Below are 23018 nucleotides of genomic sequence, written 5' to 3'. Positions count from 1 at the left end.
ACCGAATAACTCAGACACATGCATTTAGAGTAGTCACCGTGTAACTACAGCACATACATTTAGAGTAGTGACTGGAGGACGAATGTACATGCATTTAGAGTAGTTACCAAAGAACTAATTCACATAAATTTTGAGTAGTCAATTAGCGACTTAGGCACATACATTTTGAGTAGTCACCAAGGTATTAAGGCACATACTAAATCTAGAGTAGTTACTGGGGAACTACATTAAATACATTTAGAGTAGTTACTGTGGAACTACATTACATACATTTAGAGTAAGGCACGTTGATTTATGGTAATCATCAAATAACTAATGCACATAAATTTAGAATGGTTACCGAGGAACCAATGACTACGGTACATGAATTTTGAGTAGTTACTGAGGAACTATGGCACATCTTTAGAGTAGTTATTGCAGACTTGTAACTAAGACACATACATACATTTAAAGTAGTTACTGTGTAACTAAGGCATGTCAATTTAGAGTAGTTACCGAGGAACTGGCAATAATGTGGAATTGTGTGTCATGATGGCATGATGTCTTTATGGCAAAGGCTTTTTTGCCCTTCAGTGCAGTATGACAGTCATTTGAAATGTCTTCCAAAAAAAAGGGTTATGGAACAGAAGGATGAAGTGGTACACCCAAAAAATGTCACCGGCTCCGAGTCAGAGGGTCCGACTGGCTGTCTGTCAAGACACAGGATGTCCTCGATCCTTGAGTGCGGTCCAATAATCATCAGTGGAACAATGGAGATTCAAGTTGTGCAGGGGTGTCAAACGGCAACTGGCTATGTGGAGATGTTGCATCCCTCATGACTGAAGGCCCCCCGTCTGTGTGGTAATGACTGGCGTTTTCAACCGGACAAAGCAGCAACTCACAATACCCCCCGCAAAGGTAAAATTAACAATTTTACGGCCAGTTTTTAACTGTAAAATCTATATATGTCTTTTTACACTCATATAGCAATCAGGAATGCTACTTACGGTACATTTCATAAAGCTAGTATGATAGTGACAGTTACACCCTGGAAGTGCTTATTTCTATTTCTATTTTTGTGTTTAGCTATTTTGCTCCTCACCTTGTTCTTTCCGCTGCCCCCCCCTCACTCCCACCCCACCCCACACACACCGAATAGTCTAATGGGAGAGTGTGACCACATGCGATTGGAGGAGAATAATCCTCTGAGTGCTTTGCTTTCTTCGATTCTGGTGCCGAGAGGGGTGGATGGGAGGGCGCGGGGGGGTTCTTTGATGTTTCCGCGGATACCATTGGAGACTGGAGCATGAAAGGCGACTTCTTCCCCCCCCTCGCCCCAATGAGATGCATTGCTCATTTAACTCCTTTTAGGTGAAATTGAAGCACTTATTCTGAATCCACACTCCACGCTGTTCCCAGGTCAGATGCTGTAATAAAAGGAGTAGCTTTAGCTCCAGCGTGATCTAACTTGGAGTTTGTGGAGTCTGTTAAATAAGTACGGGGGAGTGCTCCAGAACAGGCAGCCACTTGAAATCAAATATGCCTTCCTTGCAGTAAAGTCGCTGTCGCGGGGGTCCCATTGTGATTAGGCCCCCGGGGCGTAGAACTGAAGTAGCCATCGGAAAAAAGCGTCTGCAGACATGCCATATTTGATAAGCTTTTGGTTGGAGATGTACTGTATATGAATAAGACTTTCCTCCAGGGGAACTACTGCTTAATTCCTCTGTGCCTCTGTGTCATTTGCTACCGTCTGATGTGACAGAGAAATGAAATGAGGTGATTTTTTTTTTTTTTGTGATCAGGGTTCGTCCGGCACAAGCGCCTGAGGTGTGTGAGGAGTAATAATAGATACACTGGCACATCCAGGGCTCATGTATCCTGCATTCTTGTTGCACCGGTGAACACACGGACATGCAATATTGAGTCCACGTTTAGTGGGTCAAACTAACGTTCTCACGCGAGGCCCACATGAGACACAGCTGAGACACACACACACACACACAAAAACGCACGCACACACACACTCAGATGAGATGTGACATGTTGACTAAATACGGGATAGGATGCGCACCATTCACCCCTGAGTGGCGAATGATCATGCATGATGGGTACTGCCACGGAAGCGTAGAGGCTGACCTTTACCCCTTCCCATGCATGACTCACAACCCAGATGCCAAAGGTAACCTTACACAGGATATGCCTTTCATTTCCTGACATTTCAAATCATATTTTTCTGTCTCATGGTTTTGTTTATGTGGGGAAAACGTCTTAATTTCACAAGAACATTAAAATTACTGATTAACAAGAAAGCATGCGACATAAAGAAACGGGAAAGTCATCTTTAGATTCAGTCTTTCAGAAACTCAATGCAAGGCCTTCCTGACACATGCACTCACATAGCACAATCAAATTTGCACAACATATACATATGACCGATGAATGTATACTGTAAACTAGAAGAGACAACCACACAATGAATTCAAACAAGCTTAACTCTCACGCCTACGCAAACCTGTCACTTTCTGGAGGGGCCTGGCAACTGCTATATAGACGGGGTGCCCAAAGTGCGGCATGCAGGGTTTGTTTTTTTTAATTGGCCCGCAGGACATTTTAAATATTATAATTTAACAACAAAACTATAACGGAAACAACAAAAAACTGAAAATCAGGGTCGCAGGGGGGTGCTGGGGCCTATCCCAGCTGTACCCTGGACTGGTGGCCAGCCAATCACAGGGCACATATAGACAAACAACCATTCACACTCACATTCATACCTATGGACAATTTGGAGTCGCCAATTAACCTAGCATGTTTTTGGAATGTGGGAGGAAACCGGAGTACCCGGAGAAAACCCACGCAGGCACGGGGAGAACATGCAAACTCCACACAGAGATGACCGAGAATGGAATTGAACTCGGGTCTTCTAGCTATGAGGTCTGCATACTAACCACTCATCCGCCGTGCATCCACAGCAAAAACAATACATCCAATATATTAAGAGAAAACAGTTGAAATTAATTTATTGGAAAAAATTTACATAAGTTTAAATGCTTTTTTTATGAAGACTTTTTAAAAAGTTGCAATATTATGAGCAATAAGACAAAAAGTTGTATTTTTTGTAAAATTAGTTGCAGGAAAGTTATAATATCTGAACAAGGTAAAAATAAATTCTGATAAGTAAGTTATGATATTAGAATTAAGTCATAATATTAGAAGAATATTAAATATACATATATTAAAATAATAATAATATAATATTAAAAGAACAAAGTTGAAAAAGTTGTCCTAACTGATGTCATAAACTGGAAAAATTAACATATTAAGTATAAGCATGGAAGTGCCTAAATCATCAATCATGTTTCTATATTATTAAGACACTATAAACCTTGCAATCCCACCAGAACTCGGTGTTGCCAGTGTCATTTGTTAGGTCTGATGAAACACAAAACACTTTTTTTCATCGGAAACAGCTACCAAGGGTCCAAGTAGAAGCTGTAATAATTTTACATTTGATCAAACTTACTTAAAATTTGTCAGATCAAAATTGCACAAGACTTCAAATATTAACTTCTATTGTGGAAATACACTGCTTTCTGATTTGGCATTGTAGTCATTTAGAGGCACAAATCCCGGATATTGTGTTGTGCTTAATTACGAAGTCTTGGACGTATAAAGCCCACTGTGCTGACCCCCGATGCTGCACAAAGCCCCAAGGCCAGTTTTCACGACCCCTCACCCTTTCCTTGCGATTGTCTCTATGGTTACTCATAATGGGGGGGGGGGTCCTGCAAATAAAGATGCACTGATTACGATGATTGTGTTGGCCGTCCCAGTTTCCCCCATGGGGCTTTGCTTTCGCATCAGGTCCACCACCCAGCGCTCATGACCTCTGTCACCTACCCTGAGGGGGGTAGAGGTCGCTTGCCAGGTGAGAAACGCACGCAACAGGGCTTAGGAGAACCGGGTCGGCTCTGCGTCTGCTCCCTTGAGCAAGGTTATTTTCGCCTGCTTTGTTTTGTCCTGTTCACTCACATTTCATGCATTCGGGGCAGTTATTTTCTCCCCCGCAAAAACATGGTCGGGGAAGGAAATGATGCGGCAAGCGGAGTGAAGCTGACTTAATCAGATTTTACTTTGTTCACCTCAGCTGCTACTGCCACTTCTCTTTAAACTGACATGCCGGATACGTTTACAATGCGATTGGATCGAGAAGTATAGACAAGACGCAAGTTAGGAAAATAGTGCAAACATCCTTTCCGTCATTAGCGTTTTTTTCATGAAGACACATTGTCCAGTTATGATAATGTCTTACAAGCTTGCATGCATGTAAACATTGAAATATGCTCAAGTCTGTTGGCGTCATTTCATTTCTTTTATTCTCTCGTTCTCTCCCACTGTCTTTTTCACCAGGCGCCGCCGCACAACACACTTCATCAGCAACCGCTTTGATTGGAGAAACGCGCATCAACTTGCAGACGCCCCTGAAAATGAGTCAGTTTGGAGATTGCTTGGAATACCATTTTTTTTTTCTTCTTCTTCTTCTTCCCACTGCAATCACGCCACACAAAGTTCTGGTAATTTGCTTTCCTTGAAAGACTCCATAATTGCCAGCCTTTTTTGTTAAGCCTCTGGTTGTGCGTCATCATGACAAAATGGCGTCCTGTTACAGCATTATGAACTTCCGCAGCTCTATCGGGCTTGATAAATACCCTATTTTCACACTTTTTTTTCATAGGTTGGCTGTTCCTGCGACTTATACTCCAGAGCAACTTGTAAATGGTTTGGTAATGGTTTTATTTCATTTGAACATGCAACGGATTACAATTGAATGCATCACATAATCAGTTCACAGTTCCACATGTCCAAAAGGAGTAGGAAGAAGCAAAGCTTATTAAATCCTACCCCTCCATTTGGTACTTTTACAATCAGTAACTGTTACATTTGTTCACTTCCTGCTTTCCTAATATAGTTTAAGTATTTTATTTTATTATATTTTCATTCATTCATTTTCTACCGCTTATCCTCACGAGGGTCGAGGGGGGGTGCTGGAGCTTATCCCAGCTGTCTTCGGGCGAGAAGCGGGGTACACCCTGGACTGGTGGCCAGCCAATCACAGGGCACATATAGACAAACAACCATTCACACTCACATTCATACCTATGGACAATTTGGAGTGGCCAATTAACCTAGCATGTTTTTGGAATGTGGGAGGAAACCGGAGTACCCGGAGAAAACCCACGCATGCACGGGGAGAACATGCAAACTCCACACAGAGATGGCCGAGGGTGGAATCGAACCCTCGTCTCCTAGCTGTGAGGTCTGCGTGCTAACCACTCGACCGCCGTGCCGCCTTTATTATATTTTATTTAGTGTTATTTAATTGTACTTTACTTTACTTACATAATCAGTTCAATATTAGTATTGTGTGACTTGTACTCCGGTGCGACTTTTTTTTCTACCTAATTATGCATTTTTGGCCTTGTGCGACTTATGTATATTTTTTTCTACCTAATTTTGCATTTTTGGCCTTGTGCGACTTATACTCCAGTGTGACTTATGTATGTTCTTTTATCTTTTATATGGCCATAAAAAGGTTTAATTTTGACATGCCTTCAGAAATTGAGTAAAACATTCATGCAAGGAGGTCAGACTCACATGCCCAGACACCCAATACTATTTGGATCAGGGGATGAGCATGTGGAGGACTTGTAGTAGTGCAGAATTATAACAAATATTAGTAAAAATTGAACATAATAATGGACACCAAATATTTTATAAATGCACTAACAAAGCATATTTCCCTAACAGATAGAAACATGTCAAAATTGTGTTTTTTTTGTTGTTGCTGAAATGACTTCCTGTGCCATTATTTTTGACTTTGTGGGACTAGTTTAGCTGTCAAGTGAATTGCTCCACATTGAAGCAACTGCTCCTAGTCGACATTCTCCAGGAGCGGAATAACTCCTCTGGAGTTATACTTTGCTGTCCTATCCACTTGAGAGCGTTGACATCATTAATCCATTAAACTTTGAATTCCAGAGGACGTTCAGCCATCCCACTCCCAGATTAGCAGTTCAGTGCATTTCTGTGTCAGTTCACTGAGTTGAAATTAATTTCTCGGCTAATTTAGTAATTGCATGCAAAGCTTTTTTGTTTGTGTGTGCGTGTGTGGTTTATTTTTTGGGGGGGGGAGGGCTGCATCAGACCGTACACTGCAGGCAGGTTAGATAATTCTGATAAATTCACATTCAGTGTTGGCATTGTCATTGCAAAGCCGTCTGCATCAAGATGCAGGATTTGAATCATGTACATTTGCACAGGCTTTTAAGCACTTTCTCCGAATACCTGCTCCATATGGGAGTGCTAAATTGCACTGGATGGCCGCTGTGGATAAGTGGCTGATTCACTGGCATAGCCTGCTCTGACTATTATGGATAAGCTCCTCTGACACACTGATTTCGAGGTTACTTTTTTTTTTTTGCTCTCAGAACTGTGGGTGGTGTTGGCTGTAATGAGGCACAGGGATGACGTTGGCTCATGTGTGTTAATGAGAGACTTTTCCTTGATCCCCTTTCTGTCGTCAGTTTAGCACAGTGTTTCTCCCTCGGAGCTCCTCCACTCCCCAAAGACACACACACACACACACCAATCAGCTTTCCATTGGCAGCGGCATTCGCAGGGTTGTCTTCTCAGACCTCCCGCTAATACTATAAATAACCTACAAGTCATTGAGACGACCCCAAAAATGTCCATTTAAACCAACAAGAAGTCATCAAACCAAACACATCACTCACAGTGTAGGCAAAAATAACACAAGTGGAACACACAAAATTCCACGACTGGTGTCACAAAAGATATTCAGTGATGTAAAAACGTTCAAATTTCTTATATGCGCCCCACCCCGCTTTTAGCCTTGTTTTAGCTCTGAATGAATGTCTGGATGTTGTATTTTAATGCATCGTTTACTGTTTTTACTCAACTCTATTTTTTTTCTCTACTATAACGCGTCTTTGAGTACTCTGAAAAGCACTATGCAAATAAAATTTAATATTATAATTAATAATAATACAAATAAAATGTACATACAAATATAGTGTATTATTATCATTATTAATAAAGTGTATAATAATAATAATAATAATTATTGTTATTTAAATAATAATAATACATTTTATTTCTATAGCGCTTTTCAAAATACTCAAAGACACTACAAAAAAATTTAGTTGAGTAAAAGTAAGTAAACAGAGTAAAAGAGTAAAAGAAAATACAACATTCATTTGTTTATACACGGCTAAAACATGAGTAAAAGTGACAAAAAAAATCCATGTATTATTATTATTATTATTATTAATAACACGGCTGTCGATTTTTCGCCTTTGTTAAAGTTGTTTAAATGACACCTTCCTGGTCCGGGAAGTGGACAAAACCCACCACACATTAATCAGGGGTCCCGGCAGGACCTAAAGAAGGCAAAAAATCCCACTTTTCTGACGCTTCGTTTTTTGCCCGTTTTTCAGGTCCGCGACTGTCGATTTTTCACCTTTTTTTAAAGTTGTTTAAATGACACCTGCCTGGTCCGGGAAGTGGACAAAACCCACCACACATTAATCAGGGGTCCCGGCAGGACCTAAAGAAGGCAAAAAATCCCACTTTTCTGACGCTTCGTTTTTTGCCCGTTTTTCAGGTCCGCGGCTGTCGATTTTTCGCCTTTTTTTAAAGTTGTTTAAATGACACCTTCCTGGTCCGGGAAGTGGACAAAACCCACCACACATTAATCAGGGGTCCCGGTAGGACCTAAAGAAGGCAAAAAATCCCACTTTTCTGACGCTTCGTTTTTTGCCCGTTTTTCAGGCTGTCGATTTTTCGCCTTTGTTTGAGTTGTTTAAATGACACCTTCCTGGTCCGGGAATTGGACAAAACCCACCACACATTAATCAGGGGTCCCGGTATGACCTAAAGAAGGCAAAAAATCCCACTTTTCTGACGCTTCATTTTTTGCCCGTTTTTCAGGTCCGCGGCTGTCGATTTTTCGCCTTTTTTTAAAGTTGTTTAAATGACACCTTCCTGGTCCGGGAAGTGGACAAAACCCACCACACATTAATCAGGGGTCCCGGTAGGACCTAAAGAAGGCAAAAAATCCCACTTTTCTGACGCTTCGTTTTTTGCCCGTTTTTCAGGCTGTCGATTTTTCGCCTTTGTTTGAGTTGTTTAAATGACACCTTCCTGGTCCGGGAATTGGACAAAACCCACCACACATTAATCAGGGGTCCCGGTATGACCTAAAGAAGGCAAAAAATCCCACTTTTCTGACGCTTCATTTTTTGCCCGTTTTTCAGGTCCGCGACTGTCGATTTTTCGCCTTTTTTTAAAGTTGTTTAAATGACACCTGCCTGGTCCGGGAAGTGTACAAAACCCACCACACATTAATCAGGGGTCCCGGCAGGACCTAAAGAAGGCAAAAAATCCCACTTTTCTGACGCTTCGTTTTTTGCCCGTTTTTCAGGTCCGCGGCTGTCGATTTTTCGCCTTTTTTTAAAGTTGTTTAAATGACACCTTCCTGGTCCGGGAAGTGGACAAAACCCACCACACATTAATCAGGGGTCCCGGTAGGACCTAAAGAAGGCAAAAAATCCCACTTTTCTGACGCTTCGTTTTTTGCCCGTTTTTCAGGCTGTCGATTTTTCGCCTTTGTTTGAGTTGTTTAAATGACACCTTCCTGGTCCGGGAATTGGACAAAACCCACCACACATTAATCAGGGGTCCCGGTATGACCTAAAGAAGGCAAAAAATCCCACTTTTCTGACGCTTCATTTTTTGCCCGTTTTTCAGGTCCGCGGCTGTCGATTTTTCGCCTTTTTTTAAAGTTGTTTAAATGACACCTTCCTGGTCCGGGAAGTGGACAAAACCCACCACACATTAATCAGGGGTCCCGGTAGGACCTAAAGAAGGCAAAAAATCCCACTTTTCTGACGCTTCGTTTTTTGCCCGTTTTTCAGGCTGTCGATTTTTCGCCTTTGTTTGAGTTGTTTAAATGACACCTTCCTGGTCCGGGAATTGGACAAAACCCACCACACATTAATCAGGGGTCCCGGTATGACCTAAAGAAGGCAAAAAATCCCACTTTTCTGACGCTTCATTTTTTGCCCGTTTTTCAGGTCCGCGACTGTCGATTTTTCGCCTTTTTTTAAAGTTGTTTAAATGACACCTGCCTGGTCCGGGAAGTGTACAAAACCCACCACACATTAATCAGGGGTCCCGGCAGGACCTAAAGAAGGCAAAAAATCCCACTTTTCTGACGCTTCGTTTTTTGCCCGTTTTTCAGGTCCGCGGCTGTCGATTTTTCGCCTTTTTTAAAGTTGTTTAAATGACAACTTCCTGGTCCGGGAAGTGGACAAAACCCACCACACATTAATCAGGGGTCCCGGTAGGACCTAAAGAAGGCAAAAATTTATTTTTAATAATAATAATACATTTTATTTGTATAGCGCTTTTCAAAATACTTTACAGAAAAATTTAGTTGAATAAAACCAAGTAAACTGAGTAAAAGATACAACATTCATTCATTTATACACAGCTAAAACATGAGTAAAAGTGACAAAAAAAAATATCCAACCTACATGGGCCTGTGTGACAACAACTACAATCAAGCGTTTGTGATAACTTGCAATGAGTCTCTTGCAGCGCTGTGGAGGAATTTTGGCCCACTCATCTTTGCAGAATTGTTGTCATTCAGCAAAACAGCCCCAGACCATCACACTACCACCACTATATTTTACTTTTGCGGTCATGCCACAGTATCTCAATAGGATTCAGGTCAGGACTTTGACTAGACCTTCATTTGGTTTTTCTTCAGCCATTCAAAGGTGGACTTGCTGGTGTGTTTTGTTTATTTATCTTCCTGGTTTGCAGGCCTCACCTGCCACTTATGTCGATATGTTATGTAAATATAAGTAAAATGGCAAACTAAAATGCACAGCCACACTGTTGTGACGCTGCCCATTATAGCACTAAATTACCATCTTGTAAAGAGGTCTGGCAACAGCATGGCCGCTCATTGTTCCCCTGATGCTTCTCTCTCTCTCTCTCTCTCTCTCTCTCTCTCTCTCTCGTAACGAGCCTCATCTGCAGCTTCTTTCGAGGCGCCGTTATCACGCCGCTCTCATACAGCAATATAGGCACGCTCGCCTGAGGTGTGAGAGCGGCGATAATGGTACGTCTTGCAAAAACCCAAGTCATCACGCGCTGCTTCTTGCCAGTCATTGCCCGCCTACCTCCATCTGCAGTCACAAACATCAAACAACAATATGAGCAAGGAAAAGGAAGCTGACATGTTGTGACGAGCTGTTGTATTTCCTCACAATACATCAAGAAAACACAAGGATCTAGGCTGACGTACTGTCCATTAATACCCACACCGCTTCCTCTTTAGCATCTCATTGTAAACACCGTCTATTTACGGTGTTGTGCAGTCAGTTACAACTGTTTTCTCTCCTGCCATCATCCCTCGTCATCCCTAATCCTGTGACTGCAGCTGTACACACAAAGCATAATCCCATCATGGCACGATTGTGCATGGAAATAATGACACACATTGGCTAGGCAGGGGGGGGGATCATTTGTAGTGTTTGCACAGGGGAAGGGTGAATGGTATTAAATGTTAACCCGCCAATACATCCCAACACGGCACACAAGAGTAACATAAGCTTTTTATTTTCCCTGAAACCAAGGTGTCGCGGTTATTGGATGTAAACTAAACGACTGGTGCATTCATGTTGTTCTTAATATATTATTTCATAATGTGGATTTACAGCAAAATCCCAAATAGATTTTTGTCATTTTAGCATCAAAATCAATTATAAATGTTCTATTTTGGGCTGCATGGCGGACAAGTGGTTAGCGTGCAGACCTCACAGCTTCGAGACCCAGGTTCGATTCCACTCTCGGCCATCTCTGTGTGGAGTTTGCATGTTTTCCGCAGTTTCTTCCCACATTCCAAAAACATGTTAGGTTAATTGGCGACTCCAAATTATCCATAGGTATGAATGTGAGTGTGAATGGTTGTTTGTCTAAATGTGCCCTGTGATTGGCTGGCCACCAGTCAAGGGTGTACCCCGCCTCGGGCCCGCAGACAGCTGGGATAGGCTCCAGCACCCCCGCGACCCTCGTGAGGATAAGCGGTCGAAAATGAATGAATGAATGAATGGTCAATTTCCACTTTTCTATCTGTCAAGAAAATAGGCGGTGTACACCCTGGACTGGTCGCCAGCCAATCACAGGGCACATATAGACAAACAACCACTCACACTCATATTATACCTATGGACAATTTGGAGTCGCCAATTAACCTAGCATGTTTAGCATGTCTAGCTGTGAGGTCTGCGTGCTAACCACTCGATCACCGTGCAGCCCTATTTGATTATATCTTATGGGAAAATGTGTGCGATTAGTGTATGTTTTGGTTTGAGTCGACTTAATGCCACTAACCAAGGTTCCACTGTAGTTTGATGTTAGTCAGTTTCTCAGTCAACTCAGTGGACAGTTTTCAAGTCATAATACCAACTTCGAGGAGCGTTCTAATGCACTTTTCTTGATCACAAGATGAAAATTTCAACTTCTGAGTTGACTGATGTTGTTGCCTTACTTAGGCTAGATCATGTATTATTTCAAATATATACGTTTCTTCCAAAAACATGCTAGGTTAATTGGCGACTCCAAATTGTCCATAGGTATGAATGTGAGTGTGAATGGTTGTTTGTCTATATGTGCCCTGTGATTGGCTGGCCACCAGTCCAGGGTGTACCCCACCTCTCACCCGAAGACAGCTGGGATAGGCTCCAGCATGCCCTGCGACTCTCATGAGGATAAGCAGTAGAAAATGAATAAATGAATGAAATAATCAAATACAAATGGGGAAAAAAAGCAAAGATTAGTCGCATAACTGTATTAGTTAGCAAAGAACTACAGAGTCAATCACTGATGACATCACAGACAGGCAACAGAGCTGTTAACAGCTCTATGACTGTTAACATGCTAATCGGATGCTCGCAAGGATGTTACTGATGATACCAAAATAAAGCAGGGGTGGGCAAACTACGGCCTGAGGGCCACATGTGGTCCACCAAGCATTTGAATCCGGCCCGCCAGTTGCTTTCCAAGTATCTCAATGACGCTGATGATGATGTTTCTTTGCAGGTCCTGATTTGTAAACATCTGGCATCCATCACCATTACGTATATTGTAAGTATAGTTTCGGCATGGATGCTTTGGATATTTGGTTTAAAAGGTCACATGTTGCAAATTTCAACTCATTTTTTTGTCACTTCACAGACGAGGTCTAAAACAGACGGACTGATATTGTGAAGACGGTTTACTCTCCAGTTACCTATTTGTCAAGATGGAAACGAGGTATCGTATTGAAGCACCATACAAACACTGATTTGTGATCAGTTATCCTGCTGTCATTATATGTCAATGTGCCTTGGCCTTTATTTCCACTGCTGCTTCACTGGATTGTGCGCTGGCTCAGATAATGAACAGTCTAACCCAAGGGGGACAATTAGCCTCTTAATGTGTCTGATCTGATAGGCATTTGCTCCGGTGAGTGGAAATCCCGCCGTGGATGAGAGGATAGTGCCGTGTTAAATCCACTGTAGCCTGTAAAGCTGGCACAGTGACACACGGCGGATCAAAGTTCGATCCCAACAAAATGTCTCTATGTGTAGTGCAACAAACAGCTTGATCATTTTTGCTTAAGGTTGAATCACGGATGTCTCTGGTGGGCGTGGTCACAATAGGGTTGTGGAGTGCGATCGTTATCCTTCCTGGTGGCAAAACAGCTCGTTAGTGGCGACTCTTCTTATGGAATGAGACAATCTTTGGGGGACAGATGTCTATTGTCTATCTATTGTAAATAGATTAGGTTATGGTGCAAAAACTGGGCTGCACGGCGGACGAGTGGTTAGCGCGCAGACCTCACAGCTAGGAGACCAGGGTTCAATTCCGCCCTCGGCCATCTCTGTGTGGAGTTTGCATGTTCTCCCCGTGCATGCAGGGGTTTTCTCCGGGTACTCCGGTTTCCTCCCACATTCCAAAAACATGCTAGGTTAATTAGCGACTCCAAATTGTCCATAGGTATGAATGTGAGTGTGAATGGTTGTTTGTTTATATGTGCCCTGTGATTGGCTGGCCACCAGTCCAGGGTGTACCCCGCCTCTCACCCGAAGACAGCTGGGATAGGCTCCAGCACCCCCGCAACCCTCGTGAGGAAAAATGTGTTTTGATGGACAGCCAATGGTATCCTCCGTGTTATTGAATTGACTTTTTTTGTTCCATAACCCTTTTTGTAATTTTGGTAATGATAATGGTAATGGTTTTATTTCATTTGAACATGCGTCAGATTACAATTGAATGCATCACATAATCAGTTCACAGTTCTTCATGTCCAAAAGGAGTAGGAAGAAGCAAAGCTTATTAAATCCAACCCCTCCATCTGGTACTTTTACAATCAGTAACTGTTACATTTGTTCACTTCCTGCTTTCCTAATATAGTGTAAGGTTTTTTTTATTACTTTATTTATTTTTGTAATTTTAATTTCAGTATGTGGAATCAAACTATGGAATGGATTGAGTAAGACCCTCAAACAATGCACAACGATGAGCCAATTCAAGAAACAATACAAGCAGTTGATGTTTGCTAAATACAAGGATGAAGAGTCTTGAACCAGTCATGATGTGCTATACATATCACTATATTGACACTTACTATGGTACCCATTATGTCATTGGATGGTCATATCACCTCGTAAAAAACTTAAACTATATTATGAAAGCAGGAAGTGAACAAATGTAACAGTTACTTATTGTAAAAGTACCAGATGGAGGGGTAGGATTTAATAAGCTTTGCTTCTTCCTACTCCTTTTGGACATGTGGAACTGTGAACTGATTATGTGATGCATTCAATTGTAATCTGATAAAACCATTACCATTTGTTCACTTCCTGCTTTCCTAGTATAATTTAACTCAATCCATTCCATAGTTTGATTCCACATCCTAAAATGCTATGGTGATCTAAAATGTAAATTTGAGCAATTTTTTCAGTCATTCTGCTCAGGAGTGTATGTTTAACAAAATGTTTTTTGCTGCCCCCCCCCCAGAAATCCCAGTAGAGAAAGTTAAAGGTGTTAAATCCAGTGCTGAGAGCCATCTCCACCACTCCAGTCAGGCCAAGTAGCCCGTAGAGGCTTAGAATTTTAATCTTAAACAGAATGTTGAATTTGTGGAGTTTGAAATGCGCCTCTCAAACAAAATGCTTGGAGCACTCTTTTGATATGGAAAGCTTGTTCTCGTCCCTGCCTCTGACATGAATTAAATTATTTCTCCTGCCTGTAACTGCTGAATTGCCAAGGGCACTCTGACCCTCATTACATGAATCTTACACACTAGAGAAAAAAAACCTCTATTTGTCCATCATTTTGTTTGCTATTTTCTCTTTGCTCCGCTACGGTGGCTGCCGTAGCTCAGCTGACGGGGGTCGTGCTCCATGCTGACAGGGTGTTAAATAGGTTGTGTGCAAGTTTGGAGGTTATATAAGATTAACGTCTGGGGTTAATTAATTACATACTGTTCACTATGTGGAAATAGGATTAAAACCCAGCAGCAAAAAGACTTGGCGGGTATAAAGTTAGACTTGCTCTTTCATCTAAGTAGGCTTTTAGGGCCGTATTGACAAGGCCGGTCGTACAGTGCTTGGGCCGGTTAGGAATGGAATATTTTCCATTCTGAATGAAGCACAAACTTAAAGAGACAGACGTCATAAAGGAAAGCGGAACAGTTAATTTTCAGAGCTTGATTAGACTTTGATCACTCGCTCCAGTGCTGGCGTTGCAATCTTAACCATTTCCATATATATATAAACACTTAGCGGGTGGCACGGCGGACGAGTGGTTAGTGTGCAGACCTCACAGCTAGGAAACCAGGGTTCAATTCTACCCTCGGCCATCTCTGTGTGGAGGATGCTGAGGTTCTCATTGGGAGTGACCAGGATGGATAGGATCAGGAACGAGTACATCAGAGAGACATTACATGTTAAAGGCCTTAGCACTATTATGCTAGGTGCATGCTAACATTAACATGTATATTTTCATTAATGCGATTGCTCCTCTCATCTAAAAATGAAAGGAAAGGCATACCAAACTGTGGTGAGGCCGAGATGAGGATGCTGAGGTTCTCATTGGGAGTGACCAGGATGGATAGGATCAGGAACGAGTACATCAGAGAGACATTACATGTTAAAGGCCTTAGCAATATTATGCTTGGTGCATGCTAACATTAGCATGTATATTTTCATTAATGCGATTGCTCCTCTCATTTAAAATGAAAGGAAAGGCATACCAAACTGTGGTGAGACCGAGATGAGGATGCTGAGGTTCTCATTGGGAGTGACCAGGATGGATAGGATCAGGAAGGAGTACATCAGAGAGACATTACATGTTAAAGGCCTTAGCACTATTATGCTAGGTGCATGCTAACATTAGCATGTATGTATGGTGCTTGGCAGAGGTCTGTGTGCTTTTCTATTTTCATTAATGCGATTGCTCCTCTCATCTAAAAATGAAAGGAAAGGCATACAAAACTGTGGTGAGACCGAGATGAGGATGCTGAGGTTCTCATTGGGAGTGACCAGGATGGATAGGATCAGAAAGTTGTACATCAGAGAGACATTACATGTTAAAGGCCTTAGCACTATTATGCTAGTTGCATGCTAACATTAACATGTATGGTGCTTGGCAGAGGTCTGTGTGCTTTGGATGGAGGAGATTGATTTGCTGTGACGACCCCTGAAGTGGAAAGAAAAAGAAGAAGAAACTCCTCTCAAAAGTAAGCAAATAAAGTCAAATATTTTAATGCACCTTCCAAAATTCTCTGCTAAATTACATCAATGACGTGCTTACCGTATCTTCTTACCTCCAATATTTTCATTATTCATTTTTGACTGCCATTCATGCTCAATTTCATAGTGTTTATCATATTATGACACTTGCTCATACATTTGTTTAATAAGCGATGCTCATCTCGCTTACCTGAATGCATCATAAAGCTATATTGTGACCTCATAAAATTGATTGAGTTCAAGAGTATTCAATAATAAGGCGGTTTATGATTTGGAAAAAGTGAGCAGAAGGCGTCCGTGTATTTTCTAACAAAGACGGTACATCCAATGAATCCGGGGTTGTGTCACATTGCACTTTCTGTTGAGGCGAGCATATGGCTCACGTTGGTGGAGTTTGTGAGGCCTTAAATGAGCCCCCACAGGTCCAAACGAGGTTACTGAAGTGAAGCAAAGAAAAATCAAATGAGAAGGAACAAAGGGGGAGAATATCTAAGTGAAGATGGGAAAGAAGAGATGCAGGGTATACAAATGGTAAGCACCTTGGGAGAGAGAGAGAGAGAGAGAGAGAGAGAGCAACGTATTATGTAATAGAGCAGTTGATTATGTAAGGGATCAATAGTGTAAGTGCACCAACCTGTCAGCCCCCCCCCCCATCCCCATTCACATGCACACATGCTAATTGTTTCTCAGGAGGAATATGTTGCAGAGGTGTTGACTCAAATCTTGAGTCAGATTCAGAGCAGCTGAGAGGGAGGCTGACATAATTTCAGCACAATGAATGTGTCGCTCAAACAAAATTCATTCATTCATTTTCTACCGCTTTTCCTCATGAGGGTTGCAGGCGGTGCTGGAGCCTATCCCAGCTGTCTTCAGGCGAGAGGCGGGGTACACCCTGGACTGGTGGCCAGCTAGCCAATCACAGGGCACATATAGACAAACAACCATTCACACTCACATTCATACCTATGGACAATTTGGAGTCACCAATTAACCTAGCATGTTTTTGGAATGTGGGAGGAAACCGGAGTACCCGGAGAAAACTCACGCATGCACGGGAAGAACATGCAAACTCCACACAGAGATGGCCGAGGGTGGAATTGAACCCTGGTCTCATTTGTTCAGTATATTTCCATCTAAATAGTAGTCATGCCAAAATGTTGTGTTGCTGCTGGATGTTCACTACATGCGAGTGATACTGTAAGTTTGCTTTCTTTCCCAAAAGAGGAAGTTTCCAGAAAACAATGGGCGAAGCAAGTGCAGAGTACAAATCAGAGTTCGATAAACTACCATTTTTATGTTACTTTGTATATATTAAGTATTTTGACCTAATACCGTATCTTGGAAACTATACCCAATCTACATTTCTGACTGATTTTTTTTTCTTTATTTGTGACCTAAACCAAGAATAATTGTACTATTCATCATCAATGTCAACCAGTGGTGATATTACCAACCTAAAAAGTATCGCAATTACAGTAATGATGTATTTTTCTACTCACGCAGTAATGTAATGCATTAATATGAAGGCTTTTTAAGCTCACGCTAACCATTTTCATGGTCATTAGCTTTTTGCCTCCTGTTTCGTCATTAGCTGCTGTGCTCTCAGCTGCAGCACATGCTATTAAAGTAAAATTCATTTATATGTGTAATATTTTGTTTATCGTACCTAGCTGATGGACCCTTTCATATGTTGCAATGACTCCCATTTATGGTTATTACCATATTTTTCTTTCCTTACTGGTGGCAACACAAGAAATGTATTGGTGTAAATCAACTTTTATTTAATAAGGGGAACAAAACAAATTTAAGTCAAGTTTATTTATAAAGTTCTTAATCATAGAAGGGCCTGAAAGGGCTTCAGAAAAACAACAATAAACAATCGATAACAACAACACCCCCTGATCTGAGCATGCTCCTGGGACAGGAGTACAGTGTTGGCAACAATCTGGCAACATTGCAAAGCTTCTTGGGGACGTATTTTCTCAAAAACAACTAGCAACAATTATAGGTACTTTTTTTTTTAGCGTGGCTGGAGAAATATAAATATTGATTTGCAGTTTGGGTTCTCAGCAGCGGGTGCTCCTGAGAGGTCCGCCATGCCCCAGATGAGTGGTCTGGAAGTCCTCTGGAGCGCTTGGGCGTTTGACCAATCAGAGCAGAGTGAGTGTTCATTCATTTGTTCATTTTCTACCGCTTATCTTCACAAGGGTTGCAGTGGTGCTGGAGCCTATCCCAGTTGTCTTTGGGTGAGAGGTCCAGGGTACACCCTGGACTGGTGGCCAGCCAATCACAGGGCACATATAGACAAACAACCATTCACACTCACATTCATACTTATGGACAATTTGGATTCACTAATTAACCTAGCATGTTTTTGGAATGTGGGAGGAAACCGGAGTTCCGGGGAGAACATGCAAACTCCACACAGAGATGGCTGAGGGTGGAATTGAACTCGGGCCTCCCAGATGTGAGGCCTTTAGTTAACCACACGACCACCGTGCAGCCCAGAGTGAGTGTGTAGAATAAATTGAAATAGCCCATTTTGGAAATCCAAAGAAATGAAGCTGGATAGGTGCAGATTCTGAAAGAACTCGAAAGCTTTCTGTGCTGGTTATTGTATGGAGCTGCTCTATAAGAGTCACAACTCAATACAAAGGTCCAAAAATGAACATAATCGGTCCTCTTTAAGGTGTTTTTTCTCACTTTTTAATCTATCCTCGGAAATTCTGCTTTTTTCCCGACAATATCTGTTACAGCAGCATATGCAAATAACATGCAAATTAGCCGACAATGTCATCTAGCGACTTCTTTTCTTACTGAGGAGTTGGCAAGGGTGTAGGAGTATTTCAGGCTCGATTGGACACTTGAATGCATCATATCATATGACTCATTCTTTGCAAGTTTTAGACTAATCTATTTGGGGGGGGAGGTCATAAAAATGACCAGACTCGTGGGCGTGCCTTTTGAGGAGATAAATCCTACGAGTTCGGCCTTGATTTGGAAAGTGTAAGTGCGATGTTGACCTACAAGGGATGCGTGTGGGCGTTTATTACAGCGCCATGTTCCCAAACAATAATTCAAGACGGGGGAAAAGATGAAAGAAGGGAAGTGTTCTTTGCACTCTTTTTTTTTTTTTTTGACTGGTTGAGAATGCATCCCAAAAAAGTTTCTATCATCTTGTTGGCATTATATATTCCGTCTTGCATATGGAATTGACTGTTGGGATGGCTTCTGAATGCATGATGAGGCAGTCTTGCTGGAAAATAACCTACTTTTTCATTATTAGCAGTGCAATATATATCCAAGTATTCAATCCTGCATTCTAAAACACAAGAAAAATCGTCAACATCGACAGTGTCAGAAATCCGACATCCTACTGTACAACTTTACATGACACCTGTCAGGATGGGAAAATGGCTGTTCTCTGTTTTCCCCTACACTCCCGCTCCATCATGGCGGCTGTCATTCTATTCTGACACAAGATCATAGAATCTCTTTTTCATTTTTTTGGCATTCTTTTTATTATTTTTCCAATGTTTTCCACTATCTTCTTCTCTTTTCCACCCACTCCCAATTCCATGTTTCCCTTATATTATTCTTGTACTCTTTCCTCTCTGTCCTCTGTGTCTCTCGGGAATGATCATTCAACATCAAACTATCCTCTCCTCACCGCGGCCTCTGTGTTCCCCTCGTCTCGACCATGTAATACTTCAAGTCATCGGGGACAACCCTTCTGTTTTCAATGAGTGCTTGTCCCACAGTAAGGGAATAAGAGTCTAAAAGCGAGAGAGAGAGGGGGGGAAGCAATGTCACCCACAGCAGAGCCAGCGAGGTGAATGCACTTTGACTAAATCTCCCCTTTAGCCACTTATTATTATTCAGAAGGTCCAAACTCTGCTCCACTGCAGCTTTTTGAAATGGAATAGAAATCTGTGGGTTGCGTTTGCAGACAGTCAACAAAGAATTGTTTTATATATATATATAGTGGATCCACGCACACAAATTGCAGATTTTTGGTCAAAAATTTTCTCACATCTTATTTCGCACATCTTATTCACATTCATTCATTCATTTTCTACCGCTTTTTCCTCATGAGGGTCGCGGGGGGTGCTGGAGCCTATCCCAGCTGTTTTCGGGTGTGAGGCTGGTTGCCAGCCAATCACAGGGCACATATAGACAAACAACCATTCACACTCACATTCATACCTATGGACAATTTGGAGTCGCTAATTAACCTAGCATGTTTTTGGAATGTGGGAGGAAATCGGAGTACCCGGAGAAAACCCACGCATGCACGGGGGAGAACATGCAAACTCCACACAGAGATGACCGAGGGTGGAATTGAACCCTTGTCTGCTAGCTGTGAGGTCTGCGCGCTAACCACTCGTTCGCCGAAAACAATTTTATGGCCTTATAAAAACGGTGATTAAAATGATTAGAGTCCTCTAGACATGAAATAACACCCCTATAGTAACATTTACACTCGTGTTACCCAATATAGTTGTCCAAATTGTCCATAGGTATGAATGTGAGTGTGAATGGTTGTTTGTCTATATGTGCCCTGTGACTGGCTGGCGACCAGTCCAGGGTGTACCCCGCCTTACGCCCGAAGACAGCTGGGATAGGCTCCAGCACCCCCCGCGACCCTCGTGAGGAAAAAGCGGTAGAAAATGAATGAATGAATTAATGAATATTGAGTATGTAGTATTGTTCAAGTATTTTCAGTTTATATTAAAAAGCAACCAATCACTAATAGGTGAGTCAATTATTGCAGGTCCTTAATAAGAGCAATACATCAAACAGGTTCGCTTTTATAGCAAATGTTGAACCGAAATCTGGAATGTAACCATCCCCCCTTTTATTTTTGATTAGTTATGGAACTCCATGTTTCTTCTTTGTGGGTGACAAAATTAAATTACCTGTTAGCAGCAAAAAATTCCTAGCACTCAGGTCCTTAATAAGAGCACCAAATCAAAGAAGGTCACTTTTATAGCAAATGTTGAACCAAAATCTGGAATGTAACCCCCCTCCCCCTTTACTTTTGATTAGTTATGGAACTCCATGTTTCTACTTTATGGATTACAAAATTAAATTACCTGTTAGCAGCAAAAAATTCCTAGAGGGTCACTTTTATAGCAAATGTTGAACCGAAATCTGGAATATAACCCCCCCCCCTTTTATTTTTGATTAGTTATGGAACTCCATGTTTCTTCTTTGTGGGTGACAAAATTAAATTACCTGTTAGCAGCAAAAAATTCCTAGCACTCAGGTCCTTAATAAGGGCAACAAATCAAAGAGGGTCACTTTTATAGCAAATGTTGAACTGAAATCTGGAATGTAACCCGCCCTCTTTATTTTTGATTAGTTATGGAACTACATGTTTCTTCTTTGTGGGTGACAAAATTAAATTACCTGTTAGCAGCAAAAAATTCCTAGCACTCAGGTCCTTAATAAGGGCAACAAATCAAAGAGGGTCACTTTTGTAGCAAATGTTGAACCAAAATCTGGAATGTAATCCCCCTTTACTTTTGATTAGTTATGGAACTCCATGTTTCTACTTTATGGATTACAAAATTAAATTACCTGTTAACAGCAAAAAATTCCTAGAGGGTCACTTTTATAGCAAATGTTGAACCGAAATCTGGAATATAACCCCCCCCCCCTTTTATTTTTGATTGGTTATGGAACTCCATGTTTCTTCTTTGTGGGTGACAAAATTTATTCGTTAGCAGCAAAAAATTCCTAGCACTCAGGTCCTTAATAAGAGCAACAAATCAAAGAAGGTCACTTTTATAGCAAATGTTGAACTGAAATCCGGACTGTAACCTTAGAAGTAGGGGATATCCTGTAGCAGAGTACAGTATGTACTCCAGTACAGAAGACATAACACCTCCCCCCTGCCTTTTTTTTGATTAGTTATCTTCTTCGTGGGTGACAAAATTAAATTACCTGTTAGCAGCAAAAAAAAAAATCCTAGCACCATATGTGCACCTAATGCAGAACAGATGTTTGAAGTTCAGGAGAGATCAATAACAGGGACAAAATGATGGGAAGGTATGCCCATCTCGCCCCAACTGGGCCACCGCAGCTTCACTGTCACTGATCCACGCTTGAGTTTGACGCGTTTGATCAGGTGACGGCGTGCGAGCGTACACACTTTGAAATTGAAATGCATGCAGGAGATCATAGTCGCCCTCTGTGTTTTGTAATACAAAAATGTATAGCCTTCTCATGCATAATTCACGCAACATGCCATTAGTGAAGACAGGTAGGGGAAGGGCCACGGGGTTTAATCAATTTTTCAGACGACGACGACGATGATGATGATGATGATGATGATGATATGAGAATTTGCATTGGAGGGAGGTGACATTGTGTTTGTTCTGGAAAATTGGTTGGGATTAAGGTTGACGGTTATGGTGTACCTGCAGCTTGTCCTGTTTGGAAAAGCGGACTCGTGCAAAGTGCGTCATTTGTCAACATTTCTACAGTAATACCAACCTTGTAAACAAAAATCTTATAAAAATAAATTGAAATTTATATTTTCTATCCTTTAATAACATTGTTAATTTACAGTAGCACCTTGGTTAGCGTCATGAATTTACAACCTGAATGAAAATTTTCCCATAAGTGATAAAGTAAATCCAAATAATTGGTTTCAGAAAGCCAAAAATGTTGAACAAAAAACACGCTTTTTATAGTTTTACATGCAGCAAATAATTCCAAATAGATATGAATGATGAATAAAAGGGATAAATTGTTCAGTTAACATTTTTGAGACTTGTCGCGTAACTGTATTAGTTAGTAAAGAACTGCAGTCAGCTGCTGATGACATCATACACGGGCAATGTGAGCAAGCTGTATGGGTGTACACTAACCAGGAGCATACACTAACCGAGGTTCTTGTTTGCTGACATAGTAGCTTCTTTTTCAGTCTTTAAAATATTCCAGCATCCATTATTTTGGATCTTGGGTGTCCAAAGTGCAGCTTGGGGGCAATCTGTGGGTCGCGATCACCGAAGATTAGCTATATAAACATGGATTAAACTGCTGTCATCAGGAAAAAAAAGGTTTGTTTCTACATTTTCCTGTTCTTTAGCAATCAGCAGTAAAGTATAGGTGAGTTTCAGGAAAATATCAGCTCCCAAC

General features: G+C 41.5%; 1 long non-coding RNA gene across 1 annotated transcript; it reads left to right on the top strand.

Annotated features, from left to right (window-relative positions):
* Window positions 1-618: 618 nt before the first annotated feature.
* On the top strand, window positions 619-15798 carry LOC144898562 (uncharacterized). The gene is made up of 5 exons (XR_013627453.1): window positions 619-897; window positions 4390-4553; window positions 12172-12216; window positions 12307-12384; window positions 15770-15798. It is a non-coding gene; the product is annotated as an uncharacterized LOC144898562 (long non-coding RNA).
* Window positions 15799-23018: the final 7220 nt, after the last annotated feature.

Source organism: Doryrhamphus excisus, linkage group LG6, assembly GCF_037039965.1.
Source record: "Doryrhamphus excisus strain RoL-2023G ecotype Guam linkage group LG6, RoL_Dexc_Guam_v1.1, whole genome shotgun sequence".
Taxonomy (NCBI): Eukaryota; Metazoa; Chordata; class Actinopteri; order Syngnathiformes; family Syngnathidae; genus Doryrhamphus; species Doryrhamphus excisus.
The sequence above is the reverse complement of the archived record's forward strand: the minus strand, read 5'-3'. Positions and strand labels throughout refer to the sequence as shown.